Source organism: Electrona antarctica, assembly GCF_951216825.1.
Source record: "Electrona antarctica genome assembly, chromosome: 24".
NCBI classification, from domain to species: Eukaryota; Metazoa; Chordata; class Actinopteri; order Myctophiformes; family Myctophidae; genus Electrona; species Electrona antarctica.
Genome location: NC_136803.1, coordinates 16,695,085 through 16,712,790, shown reverse-complemented (window position 1 = coordinate 16,712,790; position 17,706 = coordinate 16,695,085). Strand labels below are relative to the sequence as shown.

The 17,706-nt window shown below is 45.2% G+C and overlaps 1 protein-coding gene across 1 annotated transcript in view; it reads right to left on the bottom strand.

The window, feature by feature from the left end:
* LOC306917341 (vang-like protein 1) overlaps positions 1-7,990 on the bottom strand; it is a 122,011-nt gene extending 114,021 nt beyond the window's left edge. The window contains 1 exon segment of the mRNA XM_079495520.1: positions 7,663-7,990. The gene's annotated coding sequence lies outside the window, so the exon portion shown is untranslated.
* Positions 7,991-17,706: the final 9,716 nt, after the last annotated feature.

The window sequence follows — 17,706 nt, the reverse complement described above, 5'->3', positions numbered from 1 at the left end:
AAACTAAGGCCCAGCCGTACCTGGGCCCTCATCAAACCCTGTACACTCAAGACACTGCCCCCAGTGCCACCCTTAGAGCTCACCTGTTCTGACATTCCATATGTTGATCTGACCTCATCAAACCCTGTACACTCAAGACAAGTACAAGAATTCAAATGCCAAAGCACCAGCACTCACTCAGCACAGTCACCCAGGCGGACGCGTGCACGGGCGAAGTTGCTTCTCACCCTTTAGGGCGAGGTCTCTTCTCGCCCTCAGGCGTCTTACTGGTTAGCTCTGTGTGTGTGTGTGTGTGTGTGTGTGTGTGTGTGTGTGTGTGTGTGTGTCTCTCACACACACACACACACACACACACACACGTCACACACACACACACACTGTCTCTGTGTCATTGTCACCTGCACACGCATTCCTCGCTACGTGACCCAGAAGACCTCACACCTACTGTCTAGTTCTGTCACCACCTGTGCACTTTTACACACCGTCAGAGTGCAATCTAACACTGTGTGTTACTGTGTGCGTGCGTGTGTGCGTGCGTGCGTACGTGCGTGCGGTGGAGGCTACTGTAAGCTCTATGATTTATGACGGACGCCTTCACCAGGCATGTTCCGAACATGAGGCAACATGAAAGCCATAAACCAGGGGTTCCCAAAGACTGGGTCGTGACCCATTTCTGTGGGTTGCTTGCGGGTAAAAGTAAACGTCCCCTTTTGTCAGTTCCCTACAAAAGGTATTATTTATTTTCAAAATATTCATTAAAAGACGTGACGCGTAACGTGTTGTGACTATGAGCTTGTAGATCGGCTATTTCGGGTGTCGACTGTCCCGCCCACTGTCCGTCTCGCGTCTCCCCCTCCGAACTTTGCGGTGGGGAGCATAACTGAGGCTTAAGTGGTTAACGGTGCTTAAAGTTGTACGCTCACTGCAGCCTTTATGCCTGGACCGGTCATTCACATGCTCACACTGACAGTCTGACACCGGTCCTGACTTCGAAGGAGCACATGGAGAGGGCCATTTAATTCCACAAGGATTCCATTAGCATTCCACAGTGTCACACACTTAACCCCAAGACACGCACAACACATGGAAGCACAGAGACAGGCCAGACGGAGTGAGAGAGACAGACAGTCAGACAGACAGGCATTACAGACAGATGCTGGGCACATTAATCAGGTTCGTTCTAATATAGAGCGAGCCTGTGAGAAGCAGATAGATACATTCCCTTGTTTTTGTTTTGTTTTTGTCAAAATCACAAACTACCAGATGAAAAGCATTTCGACCATGTGGTGTGTTTTCCCCCCAACTGGGAGGTTGAGAGGCTTACCTCAAAAAGCCAAAAAGCCTGTTTTCCATTGTCATTTCAAGCTATTGACATCAGACAGATAAATACTGAATAGGACAGACGGACGGACGGACGGACGGACGGACGGACGGACAGACAGACAGACAGACAGACAGACAGACAGACAGACAGACAGACAGACAGACAGACAGACAGACAGACAGACAGACAGACAGACAGACAGACAGACAGACAGACAGACAGACAGACAGACAGACAGACGGACGGACGGACGGACGGACGGACGGACGGACGGACGGACGGACGGACGGACGGACGGACGGACGGACGGACGGACGGACGGACGGACGGACGGACGGACGGACGGACGGACGGACGGACGGACGGACAGACAGACAGACAGACAGACCAGTAAGACGCCCTGAGGGCGATATTGAAAATGTGTTTGTGTTAAATAAATAATAACTACATTAAATTCATTGGAACCACGGCTCTTTTTTTCCCCATTTCCTGAAGGGAACAGGGACATACAAGGTTTCCACCTGACAGCGACAATATGAGTATACTGTCTGCCACGTCCTAATTTATGCTGATGAAGACCCGCTGGGGACCAAAACATTGATGCAATAAACAGTGGGAGCAAACAACACAGTGTGTGGACTGACTCTGTTATTATCTTGATGCTGATCTTCTGTTTGTCCTCCAGCAATGATGCTTGTGTTCTAAACACCATGCAGCAGTGACGTAGACTCCGTGGGGGCGGCGGGGCTCGAGCCCCCATGAGGAATTGGACCTGAATATAGCCTATATATATTCGCCTCGGTTCGTCCCGTTTCTACCGCACCAGGTCGCGCCGCGCCCGTTCGCGCAATTCTCGTCTTTGCATTGACTTTGTATGTAATCGCGCCGCTCTAACCATCCAAGTCTGAACGCACCTTAACACCCCTGCTCACTGTCCGGGCCCGGAGGCGGGGGGTGGTGGGCCGCGTTGCCTGTCCTTTTGTACACATGCAGATCAGGCATGTGCAGGGGGGGGGGGGGGGCGGGCCCCCATGACGATTATAAAAACATTTCATCTCTGCCATGCAGCCTACATGTCTGCTACTAGGCTTACAAACATGCGATATCTGTATGTACGGTATGATCTCTTTGTTGGATTATTTGACTGACCTGTTTCTATCCTGTGTTTTTTTTTTCTCCCCTGCTCTCTCACTCTACCTCCATTCTCTCTCTTCTCACAGAAACTGAAACGACACAATGATGGGCCGACCCATTTCTTTACACCTGTAACCTGTTTTGTGACCGTAAAGCCAATTCTGATTCTAATCACCAGAGTGTTTGTGCATGCTCTACAATTCTTCATCATTCAAAGTCAAAGTCGTACGATTTGTCACACACGTTACCGCAGTGAAATTTGTTCTCCGCACTTGACCCATCTCTTGGAGCGGTGAGCCGCAGCCAAGGAGCGGTGAGCTGCAGCCGTGCCGCGCTCGGTTTGTACAATTTGATTATTGTACTACTACTCACCATATAGCTACAACAGTGATGTCACACGATAGTACGTGCAAATAGGGGATGGCATCATGGCAATCGCCATCACGTGTGCATCACACACCCACGGTGTAGGAGACCATGCAAGATGACAACCTTCTCACCGGAAGCAGTTGGGGCTTCAGTGTCTTGCTCAAGGAGACTTTGACAATATTGACACTAAGGGTGCACTCACACGGTTAATGCAATTCTCTGTGCTCGTTGGATCAATGCTGTGTTGTGTCATGGCCGCCCAATGTATTTCCAATGGAGGTCACATGGTTTGACACAACATTGTGTTGTGTGAGGGGGAGGGCGCAGTCGAAACACCCCTCCCCCTCACACAACACAATGTTGTGTCAAACCATGTGACCGCCATTGGAAATACATTGGGCGGCCATGACACAACACAACAAGCATCCAACGAGCACGAGAATTGCATTAAAGGTGTGAGCTCAGCCTAACTCTGGGGAGCCCGGTATCGAACTGGGAACCTTCTCTTTCCACTCTACCTCCTGAGCCACTGCCAGTCCCAATGGAATGTAACTAACTAAAGCAGTGGTTCTCAACCTTTTTCGATTTCAAGGATTGCCATAACTCTCAAGAGTTACATACCTGTAAGCCTGCAGGGTCCATTTGGACCTCCTCAAGGAACACTTGGGGACCGCAGACTTCACTTTGAGAAAAGACACTTCTGCCCCACTATAATATTGGTTGTCAATGTCAGCTGTGAGGTCCCAGATCACAGCTGATTGTCATTCTAGCTGTCTAATCGGGGACTCATTCAAACTCAAGACGCTTAGGTGAATGCAATTATCCAACAAATATGGTAGAATAATTTAAAGCAGACAGACAGGGTCAGAGGGAGCAAAGTGGAGAACCACAGAACTGAGAAAACTGAGCTACATCATTTCATCGGCTACATCAGACTTTCACGTGCACGCAGCACACCTGTGCACCTGACATCAGAGAGCATGTAGACCACACTGTTTGTTCATCATTATCGTCAGACAAAACAGAAAGACTTTGCTGGAAGACAATGAGAGAAGTGGGACAACCCAACTGCACAAAACCCATGCATTTAGACACATCCAAAAAAGATTTTATGGAGATGAACAAAGGTGCTGCATAATTCAGGGACAGGAAGAACCACCACTGCGTGGCTGTCATCAACTTCCAGTTAATGATCACTGATTTAAAGTGGGTCAAATGGACATCCAGTCCAGCTGTATGTGTGCACACACACACACACACACACACACACACACACACATAGCCTAAAGCCCCCCTTGACCCCCACCACGTATCTTTCTATGGGGTGAGGGGTGGCCCCCACCCTGTATCTTTCTTTCTATTTCTATAATCAGAGCCTAATTTGCCTAATAAATGCTCCATTCATTGTCAATGGTATTTAATGTTTGTGTTAGGACAATAATCTACACTATAGTTGATTCATATATTTAAGATTGCTGTTGTAAAATGTTGATTTGCGTAGTGTTGATTTGTGTTCTGTATTCGGCTACATGCCTCTCAATTGTACTGCCCCTACTCCGAGTTTAAATATAGATATTCCACTGTTACGCTCTTAGCTTACGCATGTTTCATGATAACTACTTTTTATGTATGTGATGTATTGCCATGCTTTTTGTTTTTGCTTATTGTAAATCGCTCTGGATTAAGAGTGTCTACTAAATGCCTAAATTGTAAATTGTAAATAAAGGTTATGATGATGACAAAAATAAAGCTAGCAGTAGTGTGGTTCCAGACTGCCATAATTATGTAAGCACAATGAACCACTGTTCGAGCCATCTGATGGTGATGCAGACGAACTTGCCTGAAGCTTCATACATCAGTTACTTCCAAGTCATTAATGCTGACTTTAAAATGGACCTGGCAACAATCTGCTCCAAAATATTGGTTCTAATTAAATTCACTCTCCAGCCTCTAGTGAGCCTATACTGTTGAAATTATATTGTATATCAGGTAGAACACAGTTTGTCAAACTTTTTCATTTCAAGGACAGCCATAACTTCCATTTGTACACTCTCAGAGTTACAGACCTGTAAGGGTCCCCCTAAACTAAAGGAACCCTGAGGGTCCCTGGAGCCCACTTTGAGAACCACTGAGGTAGAACACTGTAATTCACCTCCTGCTGTTCGGCATCCAATTAATCTAGGTGGCAATTAGACTTATTTAAATAAATAAGTGCCTAATTGGACAGCCAGCAGTATTTGGGTTTTAGGGAACAAGCAGAACCACTGGCTTGATGAAAACATGCCCAGAGCAAATGTGAGCTGACTGAGTCCCATCAAAATGTGAGTGACGGTGTGTCACCGATAATGACAACACCGTGACACCACAGATTCAGAAGAGTTTACTGGTGTCATTGTACTTCTGGTAATCCTCCTATCCTCAGTGTTAACTTCTCCGTTCGTTAACTTTGAGAGTGCACAAATGGATCCATTAATAACTGTATCATTCGGTCACATTAAAAGGAAATAAGTCCCTGGTAATTCCTGTCAGTCCTCTTGCGGATGCTGCCCGTCTGCTAATGAATGATTAGTGCTTTCTAATCTCACAGCATCTCCTCTCGCATAGAGTTGTCCCGATACCATTTTTTTCAGACCGAGCAAGAGTACAAGTACTTCATTTTGTTTGTACTCGCCGATACCAAGTACCGATACGAATACTTTATTTTTGTTGAGTAACCACTTATTTGACCCCCTTTTTCTCATAGATGCAGATGGATCTCCGATCTACACTTGTCAATTGTCATTTATTCTTTTAGATCGGCTGTTTCTACCAAATTCTTTGATATCGCTTTGTTAACGTCGTCAACAGTGAATCGAGCAAATCATAAAATTGACTCATTTGGAGACCTAAAGGTCAAGGTCTAATATTATTGCATAATTTCGTGGATAACAACACAGAACTACCAAAACTTCCCCCTTTCAGGTTTGACCCCTAATAAAAAAAACATCACACTTCACACGCGTGAAGTGAGGGGCGCCCTTATCGTCATACATCATCATACATCACATTCCGTGCTCAGACAATCAAATCATTTCAAATTTGGTGCACACAGACACACAAAGCCCTCGCATCTGTTTTTACAATATTTATCTGTGGAACCAAACTAAATGTAATGCCTCAACTCCTGTGGTCCCCAGTTCAAATATGATTATATTGGGCGGTCACGGCCTGAAAAGGTTGAGAACCACTGAGGTATACGACATGCACCTGCAGGTGGACAAGTAGTACTGCCTGAAGCTACTGAGCACAGTATGGCTATCTCAGACTTTCTAGAGCCTAGAAGACCAGGCAGGCATACAGTTAACATTAGTCTCTCATCATGCGAGAGACATGATGAGACACTGACCGAGTTTGTTTTTTGAAAATTGCTCACACTATTTTCGAATAGCCTAGCCAATGTTGGGTTCAAAATAAATGGTTAAAGTGAGACCCCCTGGAACCCCCTCAAGCACCCCACTTTTTGAGAACCACTGCTGTAGCCAACTCGTTTGCACACGCGCACACACACACACACACCCTAGTGATCCTACTACAGTGGCGTGTGACGGTCCAAGACGCACGTTGTAAGGTGTGCGTGCGTTTACAGTGTAGCAGCTCCACAGCTGGTTGGTCTGACTGCATGCTGTACGTGTGTGTGTGTGTGTGTGTCCAACACGCACTGCAACACCGGCGGGGCTTACTTCACACAGGAAACTCCCTGGTTTCGGCCCTCGTATCTGGTCCTTTCCATTGACTTTACTTGTTTACTTGTTTCAGCTAATCAGCTTTTCATTTGACCAAACATAATATAAGACAGCTCGGCTCGGGGTTATGTGATCGCTGCATGCCTGAGGTGTTTTCCCACCCACGCAATAATGCATGTTTATTTTATTTATTTTTCCATTTACCGGTATGTATTTATTTGCGAATTGCGATTCCTTCCCGAAAACAACGACGCGACAAGCGACAATGTATCCAGTTTGTCGCTCTTTCCTTGCTTGGCTACAGTGTAACCAGTCAACCGTGTGTGATGTGACAGAATTTACTTTTCCTTTATTCCAAACTGAAGCTAAAAACTGAACAGCTGTACGGAACAGTCAGTAAGCGTCGCTATAGTCGCTACCGCCTTGTTCCTGTCGGCAAGCGACACCGCCCTGCAATGGAGCTTTCAATTATAATCATTATTCCAATCCTAGTTCCTGGAATGCGACCAGTGGCACCGCATTGGGGAGTGGGGGACAAACCACACTTGTTATATATTGTATCCTATATGCAATCACGTTGCGGTAGATCTGATCTCGAAACAGAATTGTGATTTATGATGAGAATAAGGAATGTTCAACTCCACATTCGAAAGATAGGAAACAGTAGCGGTGTGTGTGTGTGTAGGCAGGTTATGCGTGCAGTCATCCATTCAAATCCAGTTGAAAGCATTCCAGCAGAGGCAGAGCTGCCTTGTTTCATACAGGTAGACAACACTCACACACGTACAGCAAGGGCGTGTTCTGGTCGCAACACACTTTATTACAAACCTACATGTTTCCTCCAGAAGACTTCTATCTATAATTTAAAAACAACACGCAGTCACCGGCTATATAGTCTACTTTATAGGTCTACACACACGAATGTAGGTAGACACCACGTTAACCTACATAATGGTAGCCTTAAAACACGAGAACCCAGACAGAATAGCCCACTTCACGCGCGCACACTCTCACACTTCAAAGCGCACACCACGCCACTACATAACACCACACAACTGCAGGATTAATCCGAACAGCCGGGTTTATTGTCACTGTTCGGAAGGGAAAACTCACCATTTTACAGTGGAAGAGGTGTCATTCCGATAGCGACCGTTTCCATCCACAAATAATAATCATGAAATAGTTCGCCACTCTCTCGGCAGCCGGCAACAGAACAGAAGAACACACACAACACACCATAAGGTAGTCTGTCTGGTCTAGGCTACACAGCAGCACTCGCACACACAGCACAGGCAGCCCTGGGTTACCAAAGGAATCACCCTGGCAGTGAGGAATCTCACACAGGGGGCAGTGCTTCTGCCTCACTGTAAATTGGGGGGGTCTGTCTGCTTGTAGTGCGAGAGGAGTGCGCTAGGGGGGATGTGTTTACTTTACATTACACACACTATTTAAAAGAAACTTCAAGTGTACAAAAAAGTAAAAATGCTTTTCAGCATTTTCTTTTTAGCTACTCTCTTTTGTCCCCCCTGTGCCAGACAGTGTCTCCGTCGTTTCATTTAATTAATTTCTATTCAACTGTGCTTAACCTTAATTCTTGGCATGCATGGATAACATTTACATTAACTGATTCAGTACATTGCCAAAGCAAGTGTGGGGGAAATTGCATAATTGTAGACTCATTTATTTTTTATTTTTTTATTTACTTAAAAAATGTATGTGATCATTTTTTTATTTTGATTATATATAGGCTAGGGCATCACCCATCGTAGGATTTTTTTTTATTGCATCAATGAATATGCCTTGTATTTCAAATTCGACACACACGTTCCACACCACAGCAGGGTGTGCAGTGCCCGGTGTCGAGTCGGTCAGACCCAAGGTTGTCCAGAACCGCCCCAAAAAGTTCTCTGCCCGGGCTCTGGACCGGGCATATATGGTGCCCAGCGTCCATATATGGAGCTGGCCTGTTCTGACCTCACAACACTCAATATTTGGGCATGCCTGACACAGAACTCCACAAGCTGGCTGCATATACTCCATATTTGGGCATGCCTTACAAAGAACTCCATATAGAGGCATAAAGGGGACACAGACCATACTGTAATAACTGGGTGGGGCATGCATTTCCAACTTGCATCGTTCCAAGTCGGCCAGTGCCCAACGGGCACCGCTGTAGAGGCCCCACGGGCACCGTTCTAGTTTATTTAAAATGAAAACATATTTATTTGGCATTCTCACCTCACCTACTCACCTATCCCGTAACCCCGGAGGGTCGTTGGGGCACCACAGACGATCTGTTGACCAGCTCTCTCCATCCCTCTCTGTCCTCGGCAGCTCTCATTGCCACGCTGAGTTTCAAGTGTGTCCATTCTCTGATGTTATCTTCCCATCTTTGGCATTGGTAAATGAAAATACAAAGAGTGATATGAGTGATAACACGTGTTAGGCTATATATATATTGCATGGATATTGTAACATGAATCGATATGAATACAGGTGTTGTGCCCATGCCCTTTACAGAGTAATATAGTAAGAGAGTGGCGACACTAGCGTTGACTCCCATTGTAACAATGGAATGCGGAAGTGCTCATTCTATCTCAATGGGATAGTTCCAGCCATAGGAGCAATATTTGGAACTATAGCCCATAGGCACCCGCTTTGCGGCGAGATCAAAGCATGTCGCTACTCTCCTACTCTAAACCACATAATAGGTAGCATGGAGTAACTACATTGTAATGCACAGTCAGTGAGACATGTAGGCTAGTACATCATTGATTTATGTGTAAATAAGTAGTGCACTTGACATTCATCTTAGACTTAAGACTCACCCCTTCCACTTTGAAGAATACTTAATTACCAAACAGTGGCTCGTAAAGTACATACAGTACACAGTAAGCCTATTTACATTTAGTCATGTCGTGTGACCTCTGACCTGCCTTTTCAACGAGCGACACAATCTTGGACAAAATATACAGAGAGTATCTACATTTAGCCAGACAGTACTCAAGTTGTCATTATGTTTCTTTTGAAAACAGCACTTATTTTAACAGCACTTCTTAACCATTTAAAATAGACTTCATTGGCCGCAGGGTCCCCAGTGGTCTGTATTTGGCCCTCTCCTTTAGTCGCATTGCGAAACTCTGTGAGCTTGTAGATCTGCTATTTTCACTGATAATCGCCTGCCACGACACGCCCAGAATAGGGACGCTATATAGGGTTCATGTGGTTAAAGTTGCATTACAGGGATGTCACAGATTTTTGGAGCTAAATCTGACAGTCATGAGACTGCAAAAGCGAAACAGACACAGACAAAGCTTTATATGTCTCCAGAAAACTCAAGGCAATAGATAACGTATTCAATAGGCCTATTCTGTGCACTCTAATGAGAGGCACTTTGGTCAAGTAGAGCAAAGGAATCATCCCTTTAGAAGTTTAGATATTTTAGAAAGATAATGGTATCTTACTGCAAAAAAGTATTTGAGAATGTATGGCATGCTCAGAACCTTTAAGAATTGTTTATTTCTGTTAACATTGACAGTATGGTTTAATACTCTATTAGTTGGGGGCGCCCGCTGGCCTAGTGGTCCAGGCGCATGCCACATTATAGGCTCTTGCCTGACAGCGTGTCGCGTGTTCGAGTCCCGTTCATGATGACCTTTGCTGCATGTCTCTCCCCTTCTCTCTCTCCCTCTTTCATCTCTGTCTGTCTTCACTGTAACTATCAAAAAAGGCAGAAAAGCCTAAAACAAATCTTTAAAAAAATTAAATAATAATCTCATCTGTCCATTCTGCGTGCCCATGAAGGCAACCATTTAGAGGCTAAAGAATACCACTGTTCCGCAAGGAACCACTGAACACCCGTCTTCTTCGAGTGTGCAAGAGTTTACGATTCGCCTCCACACTTCTCTCTTTGTTTCTCATTGCATCATCTAGTACGGGCTCTCTGTTTTGTTTTTCCACAGCTGGTGATCGTGAATAAAGGATGCCTCTCTGACAGCACGCCACTCATTTATTTGAAAAGAGGCAAAACAAAACAGACGACCGATAACCATCATTGTTGTGCATGGAAGTGCATCGTGCACGGGTATGGCGTGATGTCTGGACACAGTCAGTGACAAAACACAATGCACACAACCTCTGATAACGACACGGTATAGCGTACTTGGTAAGTATTCATCTTTCCCGTTGAGCCTCCTTGTCCTGCCTTCATATAATATGCATTGTCTACTATTCTCTGCGTGACACCTCACTCTATACTTAACCACTTTCAATCTGGTGTCCCTAAATAATGAAAATAGCAGATATATACACATATGTGGACAACACATTATGTAAAGCAGTGGTTCCCAAAGTGGGGTCTGGGGACCCCCAATGGTCCTTGAGGGAGTTCCAGGGGCTCCCCAGCTAAATGATAGTTTGGAACCAAATTTACCCTTATGGGTCTGTAACTCTGAGAGTGGCAGATAGAAAGTGGCAGATAGAAAGAGGATAATTCAAGCTTTTCGTACAGCTGCAATGTTGGTGAGTTTGACATTGTTTAATACACTCAGATAGGACTTTTCTGTTTGGATGTATGGTATGGGCTGTCAATGGGAAATTGCATACCACCCTGCCATTAACTATAATGGTAAGATGGCGCGGTCTGCATATAGTCAATTGCCCCCCTCCGCTGACACAACAAGCCACATACACATACAGACACTCCACACAGCACAATGCAGGTCATGCCTAGGTCATGAACCTCGAGTTTCCCTTTTTGCCTTCCCACTGAGAGCCAAATAAACACTGGCCCAGAGTCAAGAGGGAGGGAGGCCAATTTGGCCAAAGTGACAGAGAACACCCTTAATTGGCCTCTTATGTCTTCATTTCCATCCTCCATCCAACCGGTCAATTATAGTATTATATGCTCAGCAGGCCATTTCTATTGTCTAGCATTGTTTAAGATGAGAGGCCCAGACCCTGTAGAATCATCCCCCGACCCCCGTTCCCCAGAAGAACGTTTCCTGTATTCCATGCATTAACATGCAGTGAACAATGTGCCAGCCTAGGTGATATGAGGCTACCACATTTAAATGTGGGCTTGGCATAATTACAGTGCAGCCCAAGTTCATATATTAGCCTACAGTAGGCCTAGTAGCCTCAGTCTAGAGTCTAGACTAGAGGCTATAATAAATCAACAACAAATGTGTTCATGCATTGTAGAATTATAATAAACAAGTGCAGAAAAGCAGAAAACAAGAGAGAAGAACTAAAATGGCCAGCAGCATAATTGAGTACCACAGACGAATAACAGTCTAAGTCCACACTATTGATCCATAATATATAAATGATAGATAAGGGTTCAGGACAACGAGGCCTTTTCGTGGAGGGGTCAGTCTGAAATTTGGACTTAGACTGTTTTTCGTCTGTGGTACTCAATTATAGGCCTCCCTGCAGTGCTGTCCCATCATCATATGACAACATAAACAAAACAAAGAGTTAGTTTTTAAAAGCTTTTAAAAACTTTTATAACACAGGCTAAATACAAACACAGGCTAAATATAAGTAAGTGGCACTTACTTTATTTGTAGGCAAAGTCCATGCTGCCTGGCGCCTGCTTCCTCTGTCTGGACAAAGATGTCAAACGTCATGGTAAAATGAAGTCTCCTTTTCAATGTATGCCTAAAAGCCTGTTTTGAACTTGCATTCTGTTTACAGCTGTAGGTCATTTTCAATTATATTAGGCTTATTTTCAGTTGTTCACAACAACTCCTTTCTTCCTCATTAAACTCTTTTAAAAGAATAAACAGAATCAGTGACTGCTGCCATCATGTCAAATACAAAAAGGGCGCGGAGGCACAAGGGGTGTGGTTTCACACACACGTCACGTCATAAATTGCCATGGATAGTCACCACTCACCAGATAGTCACCGAATCACAAAAAAGCTTGTTAAGTTGTTTCCACCTTCCACTCAAAACAGCAGTCAACCAAACTCTCTCTCTCTCTCTCTCTCTCTCACACACACACACGCACACACACAGCGCGCTGTGCACGTATGTATGGGAGCAAACGAGGACGAGTCCAGACACAGAGGTGCTCTTTAAACATAATCTAATCCCACTATAATCGACACAATCTTTGCTTCACGCTTTACTGAATAAAATATGGGAAGGGAAAAGCTCTTCTAGTTCTAACATATAGATAGATGAACAATAAGAAAGAAAGAAAGAAAGAAAGAAAGAAAGAAAGAATGCTCGGCAGCTATATTTGTCATAGGTTTAGGAAGGTCTATGTGATAATGATGACATAAGCCTACATGACAATTAACTTCTCTCTCATCCACCACTCACAGCTGTTCTTTGGGGGTTTACGTAATTACTGGAATTAACCCTTGTGTCAGCCGTCCGCAGCCGTAAACTTTCACAAAAAAATCATATGTTGAGTTTATTGCGCCATCCTCTGTTCGCTTTACGCCATTACAGAAAATACAGGCTCAACTTTGCATGAGGAGGACGAGGACAGTAGTTTAGTCTTTATCTTACGGGCTGCTTCTATAGACTTGGGACTGGTGGGTTTATGGGTTACATTAAACCCCTTTTCTTTTTATGTGGTTTACTCTTAGGCCTACCTACGTTAAACGTTTACGAGTTGAGACTGAGAGACACAATTAAAAGCCCCAACTGAAACCTTGCTTTCTTCCTGATCCAGCCAGGCTTTTGTCTGTTCACTTGTTGTTAGTCTTGTCCTGTTTATATTCTCAGCTATTTTTAGGCAGTTGACTTTATATTAAATCAGTTATTAGTACTATTAGTACTATACTAAAAGATGATTTATTTCCTTGACAAATTTGGGCTTTGTTGTTTTAACAACATATAGGCTAAATAGCACCCTAAAAGTGAACAAAAGACCGCCCCCTACTGAGTCAAATGCGTGAATAATCAATCGATAAGAGGTGAACGCGGTCAAAATGTGATTACTCAGTTGTTTATGAGCGAGACACGCGCCGCCCGCAGTTAACCTCGCAGGCAGGCACGCGCGTCGTCGTGTGCGGGGCGAGCAAGCAGCATGCACGAGCTGCTGTCACTTTGTCTTTCTGTGCGTTTTATTCAGACGTGGTGGTGGTGGTGGGGGAGCGTGCAGATGGCCCCTATTGAAGAAGATAAGGTGGGGCCCCTGAGATCATTAAATTTGGTGTCGGGGGAAGATGGATGGATCCCTCCCCAAAGACACGGAGTTTATGAGTTTATAGGGCCTTTTTGGTAAATAGGGAAGAAAAATGAAAGCATGTAAAAATGAAGACGAAGTGGAAGGAAATGCTGTTTATTATGAGACCACACGCGACGCGTCGCATGGATGTGGTGGTGGTGCTGGTGGGTGGATGAGAGAGAGAGAGAGAGAGAGAGAGAGAGAGAGAGAGGGAGAAAGAGAGAGAGAGAGTGTGTGTGTGTGTGTGTGTGTGTGTGTGTGTGTGTGTGTGTGTGTGTGTGTGTGTGTGTGTGTGTGTGTGTGTGTGTGTGTGTGTGTGTGTGCGTGCGTGCGTGCGTGTGTGTGTGTGCGTGTGTGCGTGTGTGCGTGCGTGCGTGCGTGCGTGCGTGCGTGCGTGCGTGCGTGCGTGCGTGCGTGCGTGCGAGAGAGAGAGAGAGAGAGATTCAATCTAGGCCTATATAGCAGGCTACATGTAAAGAATGTTAGAATGCTAGATTCCTCGTCAGAGGAACATTTCCATCAACCAGATGAGATTCTGTCTTCAGGGGCCAATTACATTCCCTGTGTGTGACAAATTTGTTTGGTCAGGACAAGGTAAAGCCACAATCCGTGATTCTTTGAAGTAGGCTATAAGTTCAGAGTAGGCCTACTATAGCAGCACAATATTGCTGATAGTCCAATGCAAAGTTTTTAATCAGATATATTTCAATAGCGTACATCATTTGCTCTTCTGTACTTGTGGCTCTTGTACTATTTTAAGACATTATTCATGCTGAATTATCCATATACATATTTAATCATACGACACATTGGCAAACGATAAAAAGGGTAAAAAGATGCTGTTGCACACTCAGTTGTTCATTTAATAAATCAATTAGAGAATGAAGAAAACAGGCCCCAAATATCCACGTTTGACATTGTGTGGGAGGAAGAAAAACTGTGTGGGCTTCTAATGATCTATAACCAAAGTGAAGTGGTAAGAATCAATGGCAGTTTTAGTTATTTTGCTGCAAGATAAAGATCTATGACATTTAAAAAAATATATTTATTGTTTGTTCCATTCACATGTGTGGGAGCGGTATAAGTTCAAGACTTGATTTTCTTGGAAAAGTGCAAGCATGACACTGGAGTATAGCAGTCCTCCGCCCTCACAAATATTGTTTTTCCCCACTAATATCAACGTTCCAAGAAGTCTTTAATACCTCTTTGATCAATTTATTTTCAGTCCATGCACATTTTGTGTTCCATCAAGGACCCCAATTTGTGGCCAAAAACGTCTCACCATCTCTCTGTCTCTTTCTCTTTTTTCCCCCAATTTTTTCCCTTTTTTTGCCTGACAAGACAACAAAAGGCAGCACAATTGGATTTAGAGAAAGATCTTAACCAAATTAAAGCCCAATGAATATTGCCATTTTAAACGCGCCAGATTGCGCCGTGCCGGGCATAATGCGTTGCACACACACCTTATGACAGAGGGCCCGTGGTACAGATGGTCCGAGCGTGAGTCTGAATGAAACAGGGGGGACCGTCCACGGCTGCTCGAGCATTGTGGTGGGACGTCGCCTTCAATACACCAGTTAATGAGAACAGACTGACTCTCCTGCCCGTGCACTCTCCCCGTTGTCCATTCTTCTCTGCTGGCCCCTCCTCCCTCTCTCCCTCTCAGCCTCTCCTCTTCCTCTCCTCCGCTCTCCTCTCCTCTGCCCATTTCCATCTGTTTGGAGACAAAGGGCCACGAGCCAGCCCAGGCCCCGGCCGGGACCCTGCTGGTGAAGTATGCAGGGATAATACGACCCATCCCGGGGGCTGCATTTCAACACATGGACCTGGCTTTGTAGTGCTGCTACTTCTTGTAGACCCTGGGCCCGCATGAGCACACTTCACAGTGCTCATGCACTGCACACACACACACACACACACACACACACACACACACACACACACACACACACACAAGCCTCTGCGATATAGAGGTAAGTGGAAGCAGAGGGAAGGAAGGAGTTGCAGTATTAATGGTGTGGGGTTGGGTGGGGGGGGGGGTATTAATACTGTCATAGTAACCCAAAGACGTGGAGAAGAAAAGATAGGGCAAAAAAGATGGCATGCATGGAAAAGCCCTCATGCTGCTCCTAGTACCGTGAACATATGGCCGCCTGTTGTCATGGTCTTTCCTCCCTGTCCAATTTACACAAACCTAACAAGCCCTCAGAATTAAACGAGCGTGCGTGTGCGTGCGCGTGTGTGTGTGTGTGTGTGTGTGTGTGTGTGTGTGTGTGTGTGTGTGTGCGCGCATGCGTGCATGCGTTAGTCTGTGTTTATCATAGACAGACAGACAGACAGACGGATGGTTGGATGACACAGCACAGATACAGGCAAGAGTAGAGACTGAGAATACAACTAAGATTCAGAAATATATTTGCATGTCCCCGTGTTTGTATGCATGTGCATGTGTGCCGAGCGTGCGAGAAGTGTGTGCGTGCACGCGTCCATGTGTCCGCCTCCTCTGGGTTTTTTAAGTAGCCCTACACCTGAACGACAATGCAAAAGAGAAGGCTGTCCAGCCTCTCCTAATAGCGGCTGTCTAATCCCCCGCCGTCTGTGCCCTCCTCTTGACATATGGCCACTCCAAGACCTCCACACTGTCAAACCCATAGTGTTCATTTGGAACCATGTGTGCAAATGGAACTATTTGCATGCTCTCTGAGTATATGGAAATGGATGAGTCAAAACTGATGACTTGACTGTGTGCACTGCACAGTCAAATCCAGATTGTCAATTTGGAAGTGTTACGGGTGTGTTTTTGCGGCCTCTGGCTTCAAATTAACATTCTTGATTTTTGCTGTGCACCCTTATGTAAGGCCACAATGGAGAATGGCAGCATGGCACTTTCTCACACACACACACACACACGCACACACGCACACACACACACAGCCACGCACGCACGCACGCACGCACGCACGCACGCACGCACGCACGCACGCACGCACGCACGCACCCACGCACGCACGCACGCACACACACACACACACACACACACACACACACACACCGACCTCAAATATACACACATACACATCCTCACAGACAGATGCACAGATCGTTGTGCATATGTGCATGCACAAGTGCATGCACCCATTAGGACGCACGCATATGCATCCAGCACACACACACACACACACACACACACACACACACACACACACACACACACACACACACACACACACCTCAAATATACACACACATATACACGTCCTCACAGACAGATGCACAGATATACACACCCACACAGACATGTGTGTATATTATGCACACCCACACCCGCCCACTCATCCACCCACTCACACACCCTCCCGAACACACACACACACACACACACACACACACACACACACACACACACACACACACACACACGTGTGCCAGGCCACATAGTCGTCATCATCCAGGCTGTTCGGTGCCCCCAGCAGTGTGGGATGTGTCTCTCTCTCTCTCTCTCCCCCCCGGCCCCTCGTGGGGCTTTGTAAAGAATATATTGAAGAGGTTCGATGCTACGGAAGCTTTGGGGATGAGAGAAGCACAAATGGCCCTCATAGTGGTGGTTCATGGCAAAGTACAGATGGTGGGAAGTAACGTGAAGTATACTGTACTCATGTTACAATTTTGAGGTGCTTTTACTTTAGTTGACTATGCCCGTTTCTCAATACTTTATACTTAGATCTTATAGATCTATTTATATATTTTTTTACTCCACTTCATTTCTTTTCAAACTTAGTCAGTTACTGTTCGAAAATAGCAGATCTACGAGCTCGTAGATAGGATATGTTTCGAATTTCATTTTGACATATTTTGAAAGATTTGAGTAGAAATTCAACCGATTTTGAGTACATTTACTTTTAATACTTTAAGTAAGTTTTGATGGCAATACGTTTGCACTTTAACTCAGGTAGCCTACATGACTCTTACCT